This window comes from Bombyx mori, chromosome W (assembly GCF_030269925.1).
Source record: "Bombyx mori chromosome W, ASM3026992v2".
Taxonomy (NCBI): Eukaryota; Metazoa; Arthropoda; class Insecta; order Lepidoptera; family Bombycidae; genus Bombyx; species Bombyx mori.
Window position 1 is genome coordinate 4,667,855 of NC_085135.1, and position 21,536 is coordinate 4,689,390.

A 21,536-nucleotide genomic window follows, 5' to 3' on the forward strand; every position below is an offset into this window, starting at 1 on the left:
TTGTTTTTTCTGTAATTTACAGCCTTTTTGAATGCAGACATATAAGTTAAAACCTATTTTTTCAAAATGTTAATTTATAACCTATTCATCGTAGAATTACATAACCCGGACCATATGAAGCAGTTTTTTTTTCTGATTCGAATAGTGCAATAATAAAAAAAATCAGAAATTGTAGACTACGACCTTTTCGCTTTCCGCCGTCGATATAAGAACACAGAAAAGGGTGTTGCTGCCGGGAGCCGGGAGAATGCTCAAGCCTTATGATGAGAGGATATGCAGGGCGCCGGGAGATAAATTGTACGGGTCCGAGGTGGAGCAGCTAGGAGTCAGTTCGAGTCCAATGCTGAGGAGTTCATTCACCCATGCTACGTAAGACGTCATGACCTACTTACACGTTGACAGTAAATACGTGCTTACTGCAATGTAAGTTTTTGCTCTGATATTGTATTTTTTTTTACGTTATTTTAATGTTCTGTATTATATGTTATTATTAAGTTCATGCGGAATTTCTTTATATTCAGTTTAAAGAAATTATGTCACAACAATTGCAAGATTTACATGCTAATTTAGAATATTTAAGAGAATATATAGTAAAACTTGGTCCAAATAGGCGTACAGAGGATTTAGGTTTTAAAAAACTAGAGGAAGCTCAAAAAGAATATAGTAAATTGGAGTGTATTTTGACTCAGTTGAATCAAGAAATTCAGGATCAGAAATTAGATAAAAAATCTTGTGAGATTTTCCAAACATTAATTGATGAGATACGGCATAATTTTAAGAAAATAAAGAGTTTATTTTCTTTGAGAGATAGTAGTAGTCAAACTAGTTCTAAAGATTTGATAGAATATTCTGATTGTGCTACAAAAATGTCAGACTCATTTGATATTAAAACTGCAATTTCCCTGTTGCCGGTAATGAATGGCCAGGAGCAGGTGACAAATCAACTTATCGATGGTATTCTTCTTTATAGTTCGCTCATCAATGATGACAGTAAAACTAAATTAATAGATTTCGTATTAAAAACACGTCTCTCACCTAGTGCAAAACTGCGCCTTAAAGCTAAGTATACTGACATCGAAAGTTTGGTAGGAGATATTCGCATTTATTTGTTACCGAAAAAATCGGCTGTAGCATTACAAACCCAATTATTTAGAGTTACTCAAGGTCGTAGGACTATAGAAAAATTTGGTTCTGAGATTGAGGAGTTGTTCGTAAATCTCACGATTGCTCAGGCTAACGAGAAGCGCGATGCATATGAGGTATTGCGTCCTCTCAACGAGAAGACTGCAATTAAAAGGTTTAGCGATGGTTTGGCCGACAGACGGCTCAGCACCATCATTGCCTCGCGACAATTTGCGTCCTTATCTGAAGCTATTACAGCTGCTGTAGACGAGCAATCTATGTCATTCCACCCACAAGAGCAGGTTATGCAATTTAGAACTAACCAAAATGTTAAACGCGGAAACTACAGAGGTTTCCGAGGCCGAGGAAACAGCAATTTTTATAACAATAAGACAAATTATAATCGTAACTATAATTGTTATGAAAATAGTACAGGTCAACGAACTTCACATATCGTAAATCGAGGTAAACACTCAGGCGATCAACGCCAGCGTCAGCATTTTCGCGGCCGGCCGATAAATAATCAGCGTGTACAGCATAATACGCAAGAGTCCAATGTCCAAGACAACTTGCGCAACGATAACGCAAATAATTATGACAACTTAGAGTTTTTTCGTACCTAAGCAGTGCACTTATTCGATTTTTTGTTATAGTAATTTTTGTGTAATTAAGTGTCAACTTAAAAATAGTAATATCGATCTTAATTTATTAATCGATAGTGCAGCTAGTTTAGTAGAATTTATTGAATTTAGTAAAACATGATAAGATAATTATAAAAGGAATTAGTGGTAATTTAGAGTCTATGGGATATATTTATTTAAATATTGTAATTGATCATGTGAATTTTCATCAGAAATTCTACATTTTTGAGCATTTATCTTGCGCCGCAGAAGGTATACTAGGTCAGGATTTTTTCGAGCGATATAACGCGGTATTAAATTACAAAGATGGTACAGTGACTTTAGAATCCCAAAACGAGTCTGTTAGTGTTAATGTTAATAAAAGTACGTTTACAATTCCACCCCGTTGCGAAGTCATCAAATACATCCCGACGCCACAAAACTGTGATTGCGTCATTTTGTCAAAGGAAATTTATAAAGGCGTGTACACAGCAGGTGTAATATCGAAGCCACATAATGGACTTATTCCTGTTAGGATATTGAATACAACGGATAGTTCGGTTAATGTAAACACTTCAGAATTAACTATTAGTTGTCTAGATAAATTTTATGTTTGTAAGTTTGATGACGATTGTTTGTCGGTTGATAGAGTTAGAACTTTGCTCACTACTTTGCAACTACAAACATATCTGAATAAAGAGGAGCAAAGAAGCATTGAGAACATATGTGCCAAGTATGCAGATGTTTTTCACTTACCAGGCGATACGCTCACAACAACTAATTTAATAGAGCATTCAATCCAACTTAAGGAAAACGCGTCTCCATCATATGTCAAGCCTTATCGATTGCCAAAAGCATTGAAAGGCGAGGTACAAAAACAAATAGATGAGATGATTAAAAATGATATTATAGAGGAATCTATTTCAGAGTGGTCAAGTCCTATTTTATTAGTACCTAAAAAGACAGATAGGACAGGAGAAAGGAAATGGAGACTTGTAGTAGATTATCGTCAACTTAATAATAGGATACAGGATGATAAGTTTCCGTTACCTAACATCACTGAGATCCTAGATTCGCTATCAAATAACATCTATTTTTCAAAATTAGATCTCAGTCAAGGTTATTATCAACTGTCATTAGACGAAAAATCTAGAAAATATACTGCATTCACAACAGACAAGCAGTATCAAATGAAACGATGTCCAATGGGATTAAAGACATCCCCAAGTGCCTTTGCACGTCTTATGACCATAGCAATGTCAGGGTTAAATTATAAATCATGTTTCCTCTACCAAGACGACTGTATTGTGGTAGGTAATTATCTTGAAACGCACAACAAGAATCTCGTAAACATTCCAAAATGTTTACGAAAAGTAAATTTGAAATTAAATCCATTAAAATGTGAATTTTTGCGTAAGGAAATAGTTTATTTAGGTCACAAAATTACTTCAGAAGGTATATTTCCCGAACCATCAAAGGTGACATGCCTGCAAAAATACCCTGTACCACAGAATGTAGACGAAGTCAAGAGATTTGTTGCATTCGCTAACTATTATAGGCGCTTTATTCCAAAATTCGCAGAAATAGCTTATCCTTTGAATGCGTTATGTAAGAAAAACGTACCGTTTGTGTGGAGTGACGAATGCGAGAGATCATTTTATAAGTTAAAAGAGATACTCATTAGTCCGATTGTACTTGACTATCCAGACTTTAGTGACAAAAATACTTTTACGCTACAAACTGACGCACCAAAACTTGGATTAGGCGCCGTACTGTCTAATAGCAATGGCAAGGTAGTCGCGTATGCCAGCCGTAACTTGAAACCAGCTGAGATGCGGTACCCTGTGATTGAGTTAGAATTACTCGCTATTGTTTGGGCAGTTCGACATTTTAGACCTTATTTATACGGTAAAAAGTTTTATATAAAAACTGACCATAAGCCATTGATTTACTTATTTAATATGACCGATCCTTCAAGCCGTTTAACTAAGTTTAGATTATATCTTGAGGAGTACGATTTTGAAATCAGCTATGTCCCAGGACGGCACAACGCAGCTGCAGATGCATTGAGCCGGATACCTATTACATCCAATAGTTTAAAGGAAATGCAACAGCATGTAGTATCGGTCATGACAAGAGCACAGGCTCGTAGGTTACGTATTGACTGTGACAATAATAATATGACTACGGAGGTATCCTCTACTCCAAGGCCTGATCAACCTAAAGTAGTGGAAATCCTCAAACGACCAATTGACGGCGTTGAATTGATTCTATTTTGTAATAAAAATACATTAAAACAGATAGAAAAATTCAAACATTTTACTAGTGATAATGGTAACTGCAAATTCGTGCCTGAAAAATCAGCAATTTTTATAATTTCTCAATCGTTGTCTACCGTAAATGTGTTAACGAGAGAATTACAACGTTTTTGCAAACAAATCGAAGTAAACGAGCTCGTAATAATTAAAAGTAAGCGCTATGAACGAATTGTAAACAATTTTGTAAAGGAAATAAGCCATTTGAAAGATTTTCCCAAGTTACTTGTCATTAAAGATGTGACAAGTATTACTGACAAAGACACAAGGACTGTGATCCTAAATGACTTCCACCTGTTACCCACGAGTGGCCACGCGGGGGTAAACAGAATGTTAAATAATATTAGGAAGTATTATTATTGGCCAGGAATGACCAATGAAGTATCAGAATACGTAAAGAAATGTAAAAGTTGTCAGATTCAAAAGCATTCCAATAGACGTACAAAGGAGCCAATGGTTATCACATCCACGGCATCCACTGCTTTTGAGAGAGTTATTTTAGATTTAATGGGGTCATTAGATGTAGATAATTTTAAAGGATAATAAAGCATATAGATAATAAAGCATAAAGATAATAAAGCATTCATAAAAATAATACAAAGAAGTTTGTAACTTAAAATATTGTTTTATTGGATTTTTGTTAGTAAAGTATGAAATTTAATAATATTTTGTGTAATTTAGTTTAAGTAAAAAAAAAAAAAAAAAGTAATGATGTAATAATATCTTTTTTTTTAAAAAGGGGGGAGGTGTAGTGTGCAGCTCACCTAACCTTATATTTGTAACTGCACACACTAAATTACAACAGTATTACATGAATTGTCGACTTGAACAGTTCTCTTTTATTTCACCTACAACACTCCAATACACTTCCCATTTAGCACTAGTGGGACTGTCGAGCTTGGCTGAGACCAAATGTATGACTAAAGAATCCCATGTATCGGTTTTTTCACCCAAAGTCTTTAAGGCACGTAAATTTTTTGAAACATTATCAATCAGGTACCTTAAGTTCTTTGCTGAATCGCGTTGCTGTTGCATGTTACATAACGCATGCAAATGGTGGCTTTTGAGATGCTTGATGTTATTATACCTCTCGCAAAGAAGCTCCCATGCCACCTTATAGTTGGCCGAGCTAATTTCCAGGTTGCTGATAACGCGAGAGGCCTCCCCTTCAAGATAAGAATTTAAATAATAAAACTTATGTATTATTGGTTCAATTTTGTTGTTTTGATCAATGAGAGAACAACATGAGTCTCGAAATTCCAACCATTTAAAGTAGCTGCCGTCGAAATTTGAAATCTTTATGACGGGTAGTTTAAATCCCATGGAATTGTGATTATTATTACAATTATTGGAATGAGAACTGCATTCAGAATGATGAGATCCAGATGGCGCATTCTTTTCTAAAATACACTTCGTTTTTGCAATAAGTAAAGAAAAGTCAGACTCAATATTTTCTGTTATATCTAATTCACCATCTAGGTCCTCTGAATTTAAGGTCTCAATCTGCGCTTGAATGTCATCGAAAATTGTGAGCATCTCTCGGAAGCGTTCAAACCTTTGTTCGATTAAATAATAATCGCTTCGCGAGATTGACGTCTCTTCAGTAAATGCATTCAAAAAATTCTTATATTTGGTGACACGACCCTTAACTGAGCTACGTTTATTGTTTAAATCTTTTAAATCGCTATTTATACTGATTTGTGGTGCGTTTAATGAAAGCGCACTCCCTAAAGGGGATTTAGTATCAGATTCACCGCCCCTAAACATATTTAGTTACTTATATAACAGAACTGAACCAAAACAATATAAAAAATATATAAAAAAAGTTTAATAATAGAGAAGCTAAGTATTCTTATTGTAAATAAGGTGCAATTAATTTCAAAAAATTATATTGTTTAATAATGTGAGATCTATTAATTATGAAATATAATGGTAAAACACAGTGGGCTGCACGGCAATAGCTGAATAATTGCGATAGATAGGGATATAAAAGTGGCAATGCTATTCAGGCAAAAGAGATGATAAAACAGCCGTGAAGATAATTAAAATAGATTTAAAGCATACAGACAGGCAGGGACTGGGCACTTCCTGGCTTAGCTGTGGCTGCGGCGCGTAGACTTCGCTGACCGGCGGGCTTCAAGCTGGATAATATACCGTCCTTATTGAGATCATTCCGTCTGCACTCCAAATTGCATAGCGCGATGTCTGGAACCTTCTATTGCGTCGAGCGGCGATCATACGCTCCGTGCGTAAAGGTCACGCAGCGGTCGTAGCGGGTCCAAGGTCCGTGCGCTTTTGCTTAGCGTTTCGATATCGTTAATCACGTCGGGGTCACCAATGTTTTGTATGTAGGTTCTCTTAATGAAATTACTATAATGATTATTACAAATTGCCGTGGCCAAAATTGTGTTTGTTTTGTCAATTATGCGCGTACGCTTAGCTAGTCCTTGGAGAAGTGACCAGCGGCCGCGCTCAGAGCCGCGAGCCGAAACCTCCCTCCCCGCGCCTCTCCACTGAGGGACGGCTAGCAAGTAGCAATGTGCCGGAACAGTTAGCGTATATAAACACTAAATTTTTAGTTATTATTTATATTAATTCTAATGCTGTTCTCCTAATTCTTTTTTCTTATTGTCCAGTTGTTAATTGTTAATTTTGATTAATTTTCTTCTATTTAATTGAATTTAAGTTGAACTTAGCTGTTATTGATAAGTATAGATATTAGATACTAATAGTAATACAGTACCTTATTCAAAATTCACATTTCCTTCTCTCTATTTTGATAACTTGGCAGTAACTGATAGGGTCAGCAATAGCTACCTGTCAACCGGTAAAGAACCTTGTTAGACAGTTTTTGATTGACTAACTAGTGAGGGTGCTCTTGATGTCCGCGTGACCGACTTAGGATAGCCATATCATGTCTGGTAGGGCTTCTCCCCCCATCGTCAGCACACCCCGCCCGTCCCGGAAGGGACGTCAAGCAATGGACGAACTATACGCCCGTCGCCCAATCCCACGAACCCGACCGGTCCCGATGGACCCCGGCAAGGACGATTCGGCCGGACCTTCGGTCTCGGCCCGGGTCTCCCAGGGGATCGGACCGGGGGAAGGTTTCCTTCCCTTGTCGACCGATTACCCTGGGACACCTCGGCCGAGAAAGAAGGCCAGGTCTGAGTCCGACCGAGGCTCATCGGAGGACCAAGACAAACGACCGCGACTAGGTCCCACCTCTAAATCGGAAGGAGAGGATAGCGAGGCCACGTCCTCCTCCCCCTCCTCCTCCCAATCTTCCACTCCAGACTCATCACGATCCTCATTCCCTACTGGGAGTCCCATCCCAGCAGTCAAACCTGTTCCCAAACCGAGGGCCCCCGTCAGGACAAGGGTAGCCCCAGGCCCACTTAGATCCCCTCCCCGATTCCCCTCCCCTACCATTTCCCCTATCCCGGTGGATTCGACTCGATGTGCCCCCGCCCTAAGCGGCACGGCGGGCAATCTGGATTCTACCAGATATATGGACCTCGAGTCCACCAAAGCCCAACAATTCCCTATTCCTTCACAACCCATCCCCTCTACGTCCTACGCGACCATAGCCGCATCACAACCCCCAGTAGGTACACGCCCCAAGCCTACCCAACCGCAAGTTCCCCTATCCCCGAGGCCGAGGGCCCAGGAGGAGCTCCGCCGTCATCCACCTATCATGGTGGAAGCTCTCCCGAACTGGTCTCGCCATATGGCGGCCATTAGGGAGCGCCTCGGTAGGGCTCCTTCTGCCAGACCCCACGGCGCCGGTTTCCGCTTCCTGCCGTCATCGGCGGAGGAGTACAGGGTGATCCAGGACTATCTTTCTGCTGACAAAACCATTAAATGGTTTTGTTACGCGCTGTCGGAGGAAATACCCTCGAAGGTGGCTGTCCGGGGTCTCCCTGCTGACACCGATGCGACGGAAGTAACAAACGCCCTCAAGGAGCTGGGCTTTCCTGCCCGATATGCCCGGTGTATCCAGGCCAAGAGGGGGAGACAGGGCTGCGTTTTTTTCGTGGCGCTGGACCACCTCTCCAAGGGTGACCTCGTCCGGCTGTATTCAGTTAACGAACTGTTATACTTGCCGGGGGTGACGGTCGAGGGATGGCGTCCAACCCGGGGACCTGCGCAGTGTCACCGCTGCCAGGCCTTCGGGCACGCGTCCACGAACTATCACCGTGCGGTCCGCTGCGTTCGATGTGCCGGCGAGCACATTGTGGCGGGCTGCCCGAGGCCAAGGGATGGCCCATTATCCTGCGCTAATTGCGGGAAGGACCACGTCGCCGTCGATCGGCGGTGTGTGGTCTACCGCAAGAGGGCCAGGATGATGGGAGTAACCATCCCCCCTCCTGTTCCATCGGTGCCGCGGCCCAGGAATATCCCAGCTCCAGCAGCTGCTCCTGTCGTGTCTGCACCCATCCCCAAGGGGAAGGGGAAGGGAAAAGGGAAATCCTCCCAAACCACAGCCCATCCCCCTCCTAGTACCTATCCGTCTGTCTCGGTGGTGGAGGCTGGGCCGTCAGCGGCCACGCTGATGGCGCAGGCCAACCCACCAAGGCGGCCAAATAAACCTACCCCTACTCCTCGTGGCCGAGCTAACACCGCTCCAACAACCGCGATCATGCCCCCACCTCAGACTCAGAGCATCGGCAACAAGAAAAAGGAGAAAAATAGGAAAAAGAAATTAAAAAGGAAATTGAGGAAAAAGAAAGAAAGAGAAGAGGTTAACAGGGGTATTACCGAGCCCATCGTGCCGGATTCCCCACCCGCCCATGCTGAGGCGATGATCATCAATGATCAGCCACCTGCAAACGTCAGCCCAACACCTGAGGCTCCTTCAATCGAGCCTAACTTAAATAGACAGCCCCCTCTCCCCCCCCGCCCTCAGCGCGAGCAGCGCAGCGGTCGGCAGGCCTCACAACCTCCCGGTCGCAGACGGGACCCACAGCACCTAATCTGCGTGCTGTGGGTCTCGTCTGCGGAGGAGAGGCTGGACTCCTACCGGGCGCGTCCGTAGGTGGCGGATAACGGGATCCTCTGGGCGACATTCCCAGAGGTATCGTCCGATCTTTTTCGTTGCAAGGATTCTTAGGTTTTAGGTCCTAGGTATAGGGTTAGGTGTAGATGTAGGTTAAGGTACTAGGTTTAGGATTAGGTTAAGGCTTAAGTTAGGATAATGTAGTTAGGCTTTGCAACGAAAGAGATCGGATGACGCGGACCAAACCAGCACTAGGAGGAGCGGAAGGACTGCGCCCTCCACACTCTTCATTAAGTGAAGAGTGCTCCTTCTGGAGGGCGCAGTTTTCGAAGACAACGGTTCGCCGGCCTGCCGTGAGCGGTGGCACTCTGTGCCCCGTTGTCGTGGAAGTGAGCCAGCAACTGCTGGCCGCTGGTTGCCATGTCCCCGGCTTCGGCTACAGGGGAACGCCCCCCAGATATGAGGGGTACCGGTTCACCGGCGTGGCTTCGTGGTTGCTCGTTTCGAGCGTCGGGCGGTGGTTTGCCGAGTTGCTCTGTGCACTCGGTGGGCTGCCGGCTATCCCGTAATCCCCACTGGGTGGGGGATGGTGGCCGCTGCCGCAAGGCATGGGGCTGCGAGGACGCAAACCTCTATAAAAAATACCCCAATCCCAAGCCTTGATGCCCGGTGAGGGGATGAATGGCTGGAGGGAGTCCAGTCCCGAGGGCATCACCCGATCCCAGGGGACTTCACCCCTGGTTAAATAAAAAAAGAAAAAATCAAATGTAATGGACAGTTGTAAAAAGATATTACCCCAGGAGGGTACCTCCCGCTCTGCGGGAGGAGAATCCCTCCGTGCATCCGAGCAATCGGATGCACGCTGCCCTTCGTATTCTGGGGGGGGCACCAACTGCCACGACGAGGAAGGCGGTAGCACGAGCCGCGTAAGGGAGAGGGTCCCGATCGTGCTCTTGGAGCGCTGCGACAGCGCGGTCTCACTGCGCTCGACACGAAGCTCCGCGAGGGGTTGCGTGTCGAGTGGTCGAGATTCGCCGCGGCTGTTAACTTTAGGCAGCACCGGAAAAGGGGAGAAAGAAGCAGGGAGGATTCAACGGAAGCGGAAGACGGTCAAGCGGCCGACGAGTCCCGCCCCGCTCGACTCCTTCGAAGGAGAGCCCATGGCCGCGAAGTTCTTGGCGATCGAGGAAGGGCCGGCAAATGCTACAGCGTCGCTCGCCAATAGCAAGTCAACCCGAAACAGACTGGTCGCGACCGGATCGGTGCAGACCAGGGCCGCTTGCTGCAGGGCAAAAAACACGGTTGAGCAGCTGCAGGCACAGAACGCAGGGCTGCTTGCCGAAAATTTGGAGCTGCGGGCCGAAGTCGCCGCGCTGCACATGCGGGTGGATGAGCCTATTGCGGAGCTCCGTAACCTGACTCCACCCGATGGCGCGGAGATGGCGGAGCTGAAGCGGCGGCTCGCCATCTTGGAGGCACGCAGCTCACCGGTGGAGCGTGCAAGGCCGCCGCTCGCCCATGAGCGAAAAGCCGCCGCCCAAGCGAAGCCCCAGTCCGCTGGGCTCGCTAGGCTTGAAAGGGCCCAATTATCACGGGCCACTGTATATGGACCCGCTGGACGGCAAACGCCTGTGCAGCCCGCAAGACCACAGCCTACGGCCGCTAACACGCGCCAGGCCGTTAAGGTGAGGCCCGGTAGGAGCCGCACAAAATAAAAGGGGAACGTGAATGCTGCTAAGCCGGTACCGCCACCCCAGCCCCACCCGCTGCCTCCAGCTCCATCCAGTATGGATGTGGCCTGGACTGAGGTAGTGAAGCGGGGCCATAAGAATAAAAAAGGGTGCCGGCTGCGGCACGCCCCCAGCCCACCCCAGTGGCTGCTGCTCCCCATTAAGAGGGTCGAGCGGCAGCTCAAGGAAAAAACAAGAGGCGTCGAAACGGCAAACCGCGAGCTCCGCGGTCAGCGGCAGTGGTCTTGGAGCTACTGCCGGCTGCAAAGGAAAAGGGAATAACTTATATGGAGGTAATGAGCCGAGCGCGTGGTGCCGTTGATGTCGACGCCATAGGCGTGGAGGGCGGGCTCAAGGTTCGGCACACCGCTAACGGGGCCTGGCTACTGGAATGTCCAGGCGCCCAATCTGGCGCAGCCGCGGACAGACTGGTGGCGCGGCTCCGGGAGATTTTGCCGGACCCAGAGATAGTGCGCATCGAACGCCCCGTCAAAATGGCGGAAGTTAAATTGACGGGCCTCGATGAATGCGCGACCCAGGACCAAGTGGCCGCCGCCATTGCATCACAGGCGAACTGTGCCCTGGCCCACGTTAACGTGGGGGAACTCCGGAGCACTTACTCCGGAGCCCGCACCGCATGGGCGCGGTGCCCCGTGCAGGCGGCCATTCTTCTAGCCACACCTCCAAGTGGGAAGCCTGCCAACACGCCTGGAAGGTTGCGCGTAGGCTGGATCAAGGCTCAGGTGCAACTACAGGAGGCAAGACCTTGGCGATGCCTCCGGTGCTTCGGTACTGGGCATGGCCTCGCTAAATGCCCGTCTACTGTCGACCGCAGCGGATTGTGTTTCCGTTGCGGTCAGTCCGGGCACAAGGCTGCCACCTGCACCGCCGTTCCGCACTATGTACTTTGTGATGCGGCGAAGCGGCAGGCCGACCACCGGGCTGGGGGGCCAGCATGTCGTTCAGCCCCCTCCTCAACGAAGAGGAGGAGACGTGAAAAAAATAAAAACAAAAAAGGTCCAGAGGAGGTGCCAGCTGCAAATGAAGTAGCAGGCGAGCTAGTTCCCGCCGCGGCTGTCGAGCCGGAGGGCGGGATGGACGAAGGAGCGATGGACGTAACCCCTCAATAATGGGGCACGTCTATCGCTTCCTCCAGGCCAATCTGAACCACTCCGCCAGGGCGCAGGATCTCCTCGTCCACACCGTGGCGGAGTGGTCAATTGATGTCGCTGTCGCCGCGGAGCCGTACTTCGTCCCTGCTGATCAGGATTCCTGGATCGGGGACATCGACGGCTCCGTGGCAATCATAATCAGACAGGCTGCGGCGTTACCCCCCCTGGTGATGGTGGCCAGGGGATCCGGTTACGTCGCGGCCAGGGTCGATGAAACCGTCGTGATCGGGGTGTACTTCTCTCCGAACAGACATCTCGCTGAGTTCGAGCGGTTCTTGGGCGGGCTCGAGGCGTTGGTTAATCGCATCGGGTCTCGCCCGGTGATTTTAGCGGGAGACCTCAATGCCAAATGGGTAGCTTGGGGTTCCCCCCGCCCGAACTCGCGCGGCAGGATGCTCTTGGAGTGGGCGATCGCGGCCGGTCTCTGTCTCTTGAACAGGGGTTCGGTCGCGACTTGCGTGCGATGGAACGGCGAATCTCACGTGGATGTGACTTTCGCATCTCCTTCCATCGCACGCCGCACCCGTGGCTGGCGTGTTCTTGAGGGGGCGGAGACGCTCTCGGACCATCGATACGTCCGATTTGAGCTCTCTGCCTCCTCTCGCTCTGCGTCAGCTATGGTCGCCCGTGGTGAGGAGGAGCTCCCGCGTAGTACGCCTCGATCATTCCCCAGGCGGGCACTGAAGCGCCTGAATAAGGAGCTCCTGGTGGAGGCGGCTGCAGTGGCTGCGTGGGCACCCGTGCCCGCGAGCCCTGTGGATGTGGAGTCGGAGGCTGACTGGTTCCGGGGAACGATGCGTCGGACTTGCGATGCAGCGATGCCCCGGGTAGGCGGTGGCGGTGCGTATTGGTGGTCACCCAATATCGCGCAACTCCGTGAGGAGTGCGTACGGGCGCGCCGCCGGAGCGCTCGCCACCGCCGCCGCCGTCTTCGCGATGACGACTTTGCGGAGGCAGCAGACCGGCTGCACGCCGACTGCCGTCAAAAGCAAGAGGCGTTGCGGCTGGCCATCGGTGAGGCCAAATCTCAGGGCATGCAGACGCTCCTGGAGACGCTCGATCAGGATCCCTGGGGGCGCCCATACAAAACTGTCCGCAAGAAATTACGGCCGTGGGCTCCCCCGATGACCGAGCGACTCCAGCCTCGGCAGCTGCGGGAAATAGTTTCTGTGCTGTTCCCGCAGGGAGAGGGGACTTTCCGGCCCCCTTCCATGGGCACGCCACCACGTCACGATGATGGTGATGCCCCTGCCGACGTGCCCCCTCCGAAGATTTCGGGAGCAGAGATCCGTGCGGCCGTGTCAAAGATGAGGAGGAAGGACGCAGCCCCCGGCCCTGATGGTATTCACGGCCGGGTCTGGGATTTGGTCTTCGGTGCTCTGGGGGACCGGCTTGTGCGACTTTTCGAAGCTTGCCTTGAGTCGGGACGGTTTCCGACCCAGTGGAAGACGGGCAGACTCGTCCTTTTGAGGAAGGAGGGGCGCCCGGCGGACTCACCCGCGGGGTACCGCCCCATTGTGTTGCTGGACGAGGCGGGAAAATTATTGGAGCGAGTTGTCGCCGCCCGCATCGCCCGGCACCTGACTGGGACGGGTCCCGATCTATCGGCGGAGCAGTACGGCTTCAGAGAGGGCCGCTCTACCATCGACGCGATTATGCGCGTGCGTGCCTTCTCTGATGAAGCTGTCGCCCGGGGTGGGGTCGCTCTGGCGATGTCCCTGGACATTGCCAATGCTTTCAACACCTTAGCCTGGTCAGTGATCGCGGGGGCGCTTGAATATCACTGCGTCCCTGTGTACCTTCGCCGGCTGATCGGATCCTATCTTGAGGACAGGTCGGTCGTATGCACCGGACACGGGGGTGCGGTGCTCCGCTTTCCGGTCGAGCGCGGTGTTCCACAGGGGTCTGTCCTTGGCCCTCTTCTGTGGAATATCGGCTACGACTGGGTCCTGCGGGGTGCCCTTCACAGCCCTCTCCCGGGCCTACGCGTTGTGTGTTACGCGGATGACACGTTAATCATGGCTCGGGGGAAAGACTACTATGAGTCTGCCCGTCTTGCCTGCGCAGGGGTGGCATTCGTCGTCGGTAATATTCGGAGGTTGGGCCTCGAGGTGGCGCTCGAAAAATCCCAGGCCCTGCTGTTTCACAGGGCTGGAAGAGAGCCGCCACCCGGGGCCCATCTGGTGATTGGAGGCGTCCGCGTCGAGGTTGGGGTAACCGGGTTGCGGTACCTCGGCCTCGAATTGGATGGTCGTTGAAACTTCCGCGCTCACTTCGAGAAGTTAGGCTTTTGGGTCACTACTGTAGATGTTGTTACCAATTGTGACTTCAGTAATAAAGAACTAATACACAGTAATGAAAACACCGTTTATTCCGTAAGATGGTACATGTGTTTACATAAAGACCGGCGCCGGGCAACTGGTGCAGTGTAATGCAATAACTGCATGCGCAAGCGCTTACGTGTCCCTACAATATTCCTCCCTTTAAAAAAAAATTTTGTTACAATTATATTAAATTTTTAAGTTTAAAATTATACAATATATCTATATAATATATCATCCTAGTAGTTAACAACGCACTGTGTCACAGCAGCAGGTGCCGAGTCATCAGTAATGTAATGCGACGAGTTGCACGAATCGCAAGTACAAACTACATTCACAAGAATTATTACGTAAACAAAACATAGTTAACAATAACATACTTCGTACAATTGCCTCTCTTTTGGAGCATTAGGTATATAAATGCTTAATAAATAAAATAGAGTTATTAATAAACTCTTCAAATATAATCACATATAATCACACTTTAAATATAACCAGCCGTATCAGTTGCGTTGGTGTCGGGCTGCTGTTGCACAGTTTGTATCCTGACTACAGGTGGATTGACGTGCCCCACCGTCATTTCCTTTTTTAGCCAGTTTCTGATTTTCCGATGGCAGTGAATCCGCATTCCGTAGCACAGAATTACTGATAATAGTACTGCAATAACTATAAGCACTATACCAAAATTATTGATCTTATTATCGAGATGTCCGGGGACAACTTGCGCTTGGGCAATAGCAGTATTATCTTTGCTCTCGTTGATACCCATTGTGACTAATAGACTGATTCACAAAACTAATAAACAATCTATATCTATACTAATATTATCTATACTAATATTATAAAGAGGAAAGATTTGTTTGTTTGTTTGTTTCGAATAGGCTCCGAAACTACTGGACCGATTTGAAAAATTCTTTTTCCATTAGAAGCCGACATTATCCCTGATGAATATAGGCTACTTTTTTTTTATTTTTTTTATTTTATTTTTTTGGTTTCATGTGTGTTTTAATGTTTCCGAAGCGAAGCGAGGGCGGGTCGCTAGTTACTATATAAATTCCAAATGTGATCTGCTATATAACAACTAAAATGCTAAGTCAGAATATGACCTACATACTCGTAATGGGTACACGTATGACGTGCGATGCGATTCAGGTTGAAATTGTACACATGAATTTCAACATAATTGAATGCAACTTTGTAAAACAATGCTTGGTGCAAGTACATACTCAACAATATATTTATGTAATTTAACGTAAATGGATGCAATGCCATTACCTTAGAATGTATATTTAGGTATCTAATAACTACTACACATAATATAACTACATAGTTAACATTATGAAACTGTAAATATTATTGCTATTATAAAATTACTTAATATATAATATAACTTAATAAAACAACATTACATTTAATACTAGTCTAAAAATCTTAAAGGCTGTTTAATTACGCGTCCACTTCTAGTCACAAAGTGTTTAGGTGCTAAAATGTGGGGCCACGGAACACGCGTTTCATCGTTACCTAATATAATCGTATTATCATTATTATTTTCTTTGAGGACGTAAGCTGGTTTTAACCTATCAATCGATATACGAGCTTGACGGTCAAATAATTGCACTAAGAAAACTTTCGGTCCTCTTTCAATAACTCTAAAAGGGCCATCGTAAGGCGGTTTAAGCGACTTATGAACTGCATCGTCTCGAACGAAAACAAAACTATGTCGTGGATAACGACTTTAGTTGTCGTGGATAACGACTTTTAGTAATATTAAGACGGTGGTTTTGATTATTATTTTAAATGATGAAATGTTGTTTTGGTAAATATCACAAAATGAAGGGTAGACTACGTAACGCCACAGTATAAAATGGCGGTACGTGGACAGAGTCGCGGCATTCCGTGTCAGACAGTCATTCCGTCCGTCTCAGTCGGTGAGTCTCTGACAGTCAGTCAGTCAGTCAGTCGGTCTGTCGGTATGTGCAACGAAACTGTCGGTTTATCCTGTCATTGTGAAAGTTGTGTGTGTTGAGTTTCAATAATTATTATTCAAAAGGTTTTATTGACTTTTTATAAACTGAGTTCAATCGAATACGAGTGATGGCGGAAATTACCGCTCAGCCATCCCTGACGCCTGCCGACATCAGAAGTGGGATCAGGACTCTACTCTCACTGGCGTGACGTGTTTGAACATGTTCGAAGTACAGCAAAAAAAACATGATGCAGATCAGAATACTAGTAGTGGTACGCCACAAGAGCGTGAATGCAGCATACGTAAGTCGTGTAATAACGTCTCTGTTACCTCGATGGAAGATCTGAGCCACGAAGAAATCGTCACATCTTACGTTCTGGCTCATGTTGCCCAGTTTGACTGTCGACTTCATCACATGGCATTTACTAGCGGAAATACAACACGTAACAAGCTATTGCAAGAAATTAAGGCAAGTGCAAATCTCAAGTGAAACTTCGATCGCAATAATGGATCTGTCATGACGAGTGGGTAGTTCCGACAAGAATTATTTTAAGCGGCTGACTTCTGCTAGAGTTACATGGCACTAGTGCAGTAAACCAGGACATGAGACTGTGAATTGTCGCTGAAATTTTAGAATCTACTAGATTCAATACCAATAACACTACACGTTCGATGACTTCGGGCTCCAGCAAGCAAGCAAACAAGAAAGCAAGCAAGTTTCCGTGGGGAAGAAAAATTGACACATCTGAAGTCGTCGTGACCTGTAAGATAAGACGTCCGGTGCGTTCGTGTCTGGCGATGCGGCGGTGTTCGGGTTCCGCTGGCGGATGCAGGTTTTTCCGGTGAAGTGCGTGCTTGTGCGTGCTTGACAAGTGTTCGCGGTTGGCTTCCTCAGTGTGGGAGTAACATCGTGTAGGAGAGGGGGAACCCGTAAAATTGTAGTTTGCGTGGTGGCTGGTGGTAAAATGTCTTGTGAGTCTGCACAGGTAGCCGGAGGTGAGACTTCCGCGGTCGCGGCCCACCCAGTCCGCGAGAACCGGGCAGATCGCCTCGACGGTACGGAGGCCGGCCGACGGGTCCGCCAAACGACGAGACCACGCCTCCAGCACGGACTGCCGAGATTGGACCCCCGCGCTCCGGCTGCACTTGCCCTAGGGCGCGCCGCCTCGTAGGAGACTATGAGGTATCCTTGAATGACTCTGACTGCGATCGCGCGCTGCCGGCGTCGCAGCGCGGCGACGTTCTCGTGGGTAAGGACGTGGCACCAGACGGGTGCTCCGTATAGTGCCATCGACCGCACGGGTACCATCATCCTGCCTATTTCTGTCGTGAAGCAGTGGTGTATTTCGGTTTGAAGGGTGGGGCAGCGGTCGTAACTATACTGAGACCTTGGAACTTCTATCTCAAGGTGTGTGGTGCGTTTACGCTGTGGATGTCTATGGGTTCCAGTAACCACTTAACACAAGGTGGGCTGTAAGCTCGTCCATACATTAAAACGAAGAGCATAATCAAACGAAATTAGATACGAAGTTTAAAGGGCCGTTTAAAGTAGTTGAAGTATTGGATGGTGACCGTTACACATTGAAAGCTTTAAATTCAAAACGTACTTACAAATACCCACATGATAGGCTAAGAAAAATGCCAGCATGACACATACCAGTCGAGGTTGATGTAAATGATGATGATGAAGAGCAAGCTTAAATTGTGGTGAAAACTCGAGTAAGGATAGTCTATCGGCCGTATTGTGTTCGACCGTACCAGTAGCTATTACGTAGTCGTAGCCCGGTAGAAATCGGTGTCTCTTGAGGCAACTCAAGTAGTCCGTGGGTGCGCGGTGCGCGTTTGGCTCTGGCGGAGGTCGGGGTCTGTAAAGACCATCGTGTGTAGTCAGCGGGTGATGCACACGGGCGATTCACGCTGTGGATGCGCATCATGAGGGCAATTGCGATTGCTGGTCGGCTGGAAAGCCGTGGCGTTAGATATTTTTACTCGGAAGTTTTCTTTGATCTGAGTTCCTGTAAGCTATGCCTGATTTGTACAGAGTAAATTTGAAGTTTGATGAACGACTGTGGTACGTGCTCTGGCTGCTGAATAGTGAACTTTGTATACCCTATTGTTTGATTTAGTTAAAATGGTATTAAAACAGTTTAAAGCTTTGATGACTTTAAAGTTTCCGATAAGTCGTAAAGTGTAGTCAGGAGTGATCGAGCGGAACAAGTGTTCTCGTGGATGTTTTTGATTGTAGGTTAACCATCACACGAGGACATGTACAATCAGGAAGACCATGTCGCAATCAACACGTGATTGCTGCAGCCAATACGAGATATGGGACGCAAGCACAGTCTGTCGGCGCTCGATGGGTCAACTATTCACCGGCCGAGCGGAGCGACGTGCCGGTAGCTGCGTAATATCGGGCAATTTTGGTAAATAAGAACAATCTGGTGAGTCGTATTATTTTTATTTGGATTCGGGTGCCGAATGCTCTCTTGTCAAGAAATCTATTAGTAGTAGCTTCATAATTCAGCAATTTTATACGATGGTTCTAATAAAAGGTTTCTGTTGTTTTGACCCAAAACTGTACGGGACAAATCCTATGTTGTATGTCATGTACTACCTGATAGTTGTTTTAATCGGTTCAGTGAGATTGAGCATTCAGTGAAATAGAACACTTAAATCTAGTGTCCTTATTCGAAGCCCAGACTTGCGTTATTGATGACCAAGCTCGCGATGAGCTCATGGAATTGTTCTTGACAAGAAGTGCTAGAAGCCGTACATCTTTTTAAAATTATTCTACCATAAGAATAACAGAGGCGAGCCCCTTCGAATTCTTAATAGTTCGCGTACCATATCCCTAAAGGTTTTTACTTAAAATGATACTGAAAGTAAGAGATTGACTTTGACGAGACCAGAACATTGGAAAGTTAGTAAAATTTGATGTTGAATTTTGTTGAAATGAAGATAGATGGCTTTAACTGGTAATAGAACCTATGATTACATAAGTTGCCTCTAAGTAGTGCTACTGACGAGACTGATCAGTGAGGTGAGAGTATCTCCATCGATTGGTACAGCGGAGACCTGGGTCTCAATGGAGACTATTGTTGTGTTGGTCTAGTAATGACTTTGACTCTATATTGTGAAGTGATGTGTATTGGTTTTATCATTTGTTTTAATGATAATGTGGGTGGCAATGTCACTAGCTGCGCCGGCAGCCAGGCCAAGAGCGTTCTATACGATTTTGTTGACACTAGTGATGTAGAAGATGTAGGATCAAATGACCACGATACAACTGACTGATTAAAGTAAGGATATTGTTGTCCTATTTTGTGTGATTAGTAAAGAACAGTATTCGGTGTCATTTATGACTGGTAATTGAACACCTCGCTCGATTTAGGTGATGTGTTCGTTTTATTGCCGGATGGAGGCATTGTGATGTGTTTTATGGTTGAAGTGGGTACTGGATGGAAGTTCCACTTGCGTGCCGGATGGAGGCATTAGTGTTTTGTGTTCAAGTTGGGTACCGGATGGAGGTCCCACTTATTTGCCGGATGGAGGCAATAAGTAATCAAGAGCTACTCGATGTAGGTGGCACTTGAATAGGGTTATCGTCACTCGATATAGGTGGCATGAGTTACTCTCACTAGGTGGAAGTCATTGTAACGATAGTTTGTGGTTAATACAGAATACTGATGAAATACTGCTCAGATTGAGTTGTTTTGTAATAACTCGGGTTTCTAATGCTTATTGAGCATTAATGAAATTTTTCAATTTAGATCACAGGTTAACATAGTCTGTTAAAGATCTTGTTGAGAGCTAACGTTATGCTTTGTAATGAAAGGAATCCCAATCCCCAATCGTGAATGTATCAGGATTGGCCGAGACGAAACCTGTTTAATATTGCAAAAGGTTGTTTTCCTTGCAGGAGCGTCACACAGGGACGTGTGACATGTCAGAATGGCCGTGTCGTGGATAACGACTTTAGTTGTCGTGGATAACGACTTTTAGTAATATTAAGACGGTGGTTTTGATTATTATTTTAAATGATGAATGTTGTTTTGGTAAATATCACAAAATGAAGGGTAGACTACGTAACGCCACAGTATAAAATGGCGGTACGTTTACAGAGTCGCGGCATTCCGTGTCAGACAGTCATTCCGTCCGTCTCAGTCGGTGAGTCTCTGACAGTCAGTCAGTCAGTCAGTCGGTCTGTCGGTATGTGCAACGAAACTGTCGGTTTATCCTGTCATTGTGAAAGTTGTGTGTGTTGAGTTTCAATAATTATTATTCAAAAGGTTTTATTGACTTTATAAACTGAGTTCAATCGAATACGAGTGATGGCGGAAACTACCGCTCAGCCATCCCTGACGCCTGCCGACAACTACATTTATGTAGATCTGGATGTACAAAAATTGATCGCAAGGTTTGGTTTTCTCTTACTGGACGAAAGCTTTTAATATTTTTTTGTATTTTGTTCACTAAGCTAAGTTGCTCGCATAAATTTTCCTCCTTACTGACATCGTAAAAATCTCCAGGTAAACGTATATTTTTACCGTAGGTTAACTGTGCTGCACTGACTCCGCTATCAGTGCGCACGGACGCGCGTAAACCAAACATTGCCGTAGATAATTCGTCTACCCAAGAAGTATCATTTAGCCTTGTCATCAGTGCCACCTTTAATGACCGGTGCCATCGTTCAACTGCGCCATTACTTTGTGGGTGATACGGTGTGGTGCGAATTTTGTTGATCCCTAATAACTTAGTCAATTTTAAAAATAAATTTGATTCGAATTGACGTCCTTGGTCACTAGTGATCCTGACTGGACATCCGAAACGTGTGATCCAACCATCATATATTGTCTTTGCAACTTTATCGGCTGTAATGTCATGTACGGGGAATGCTTCCGGCCATCGCGTACACCTATCGATGATAGTAATGCAATACCTGAATCCCTGTGGAGATGTCGGCAGAGGTCCGACTATGTCCACATGAATATGCTCGAAACGACCGGCGTCAACAAAATTACCTAAGTCTGAGATAGTATGTCTGTATATTTTAGATTTTTGACACCGTATGCATGTTTTTGCCCACAAACCGATATCTTTATTCATATTGGGCCAAAAGAAAGTGTTAGTGACAATTTTACGGGTTGTACGTATGTATACCTGGGTGGCTTATTCCTCGACTGCATGATTTTACAATAATTTATCTGTCAGGTTTTGTAATAGCGTTCAATTGACGATAATCACCACATGGTCTTAAGTCTCCCTTTTTCTTGGGGACAATATGTAACGGG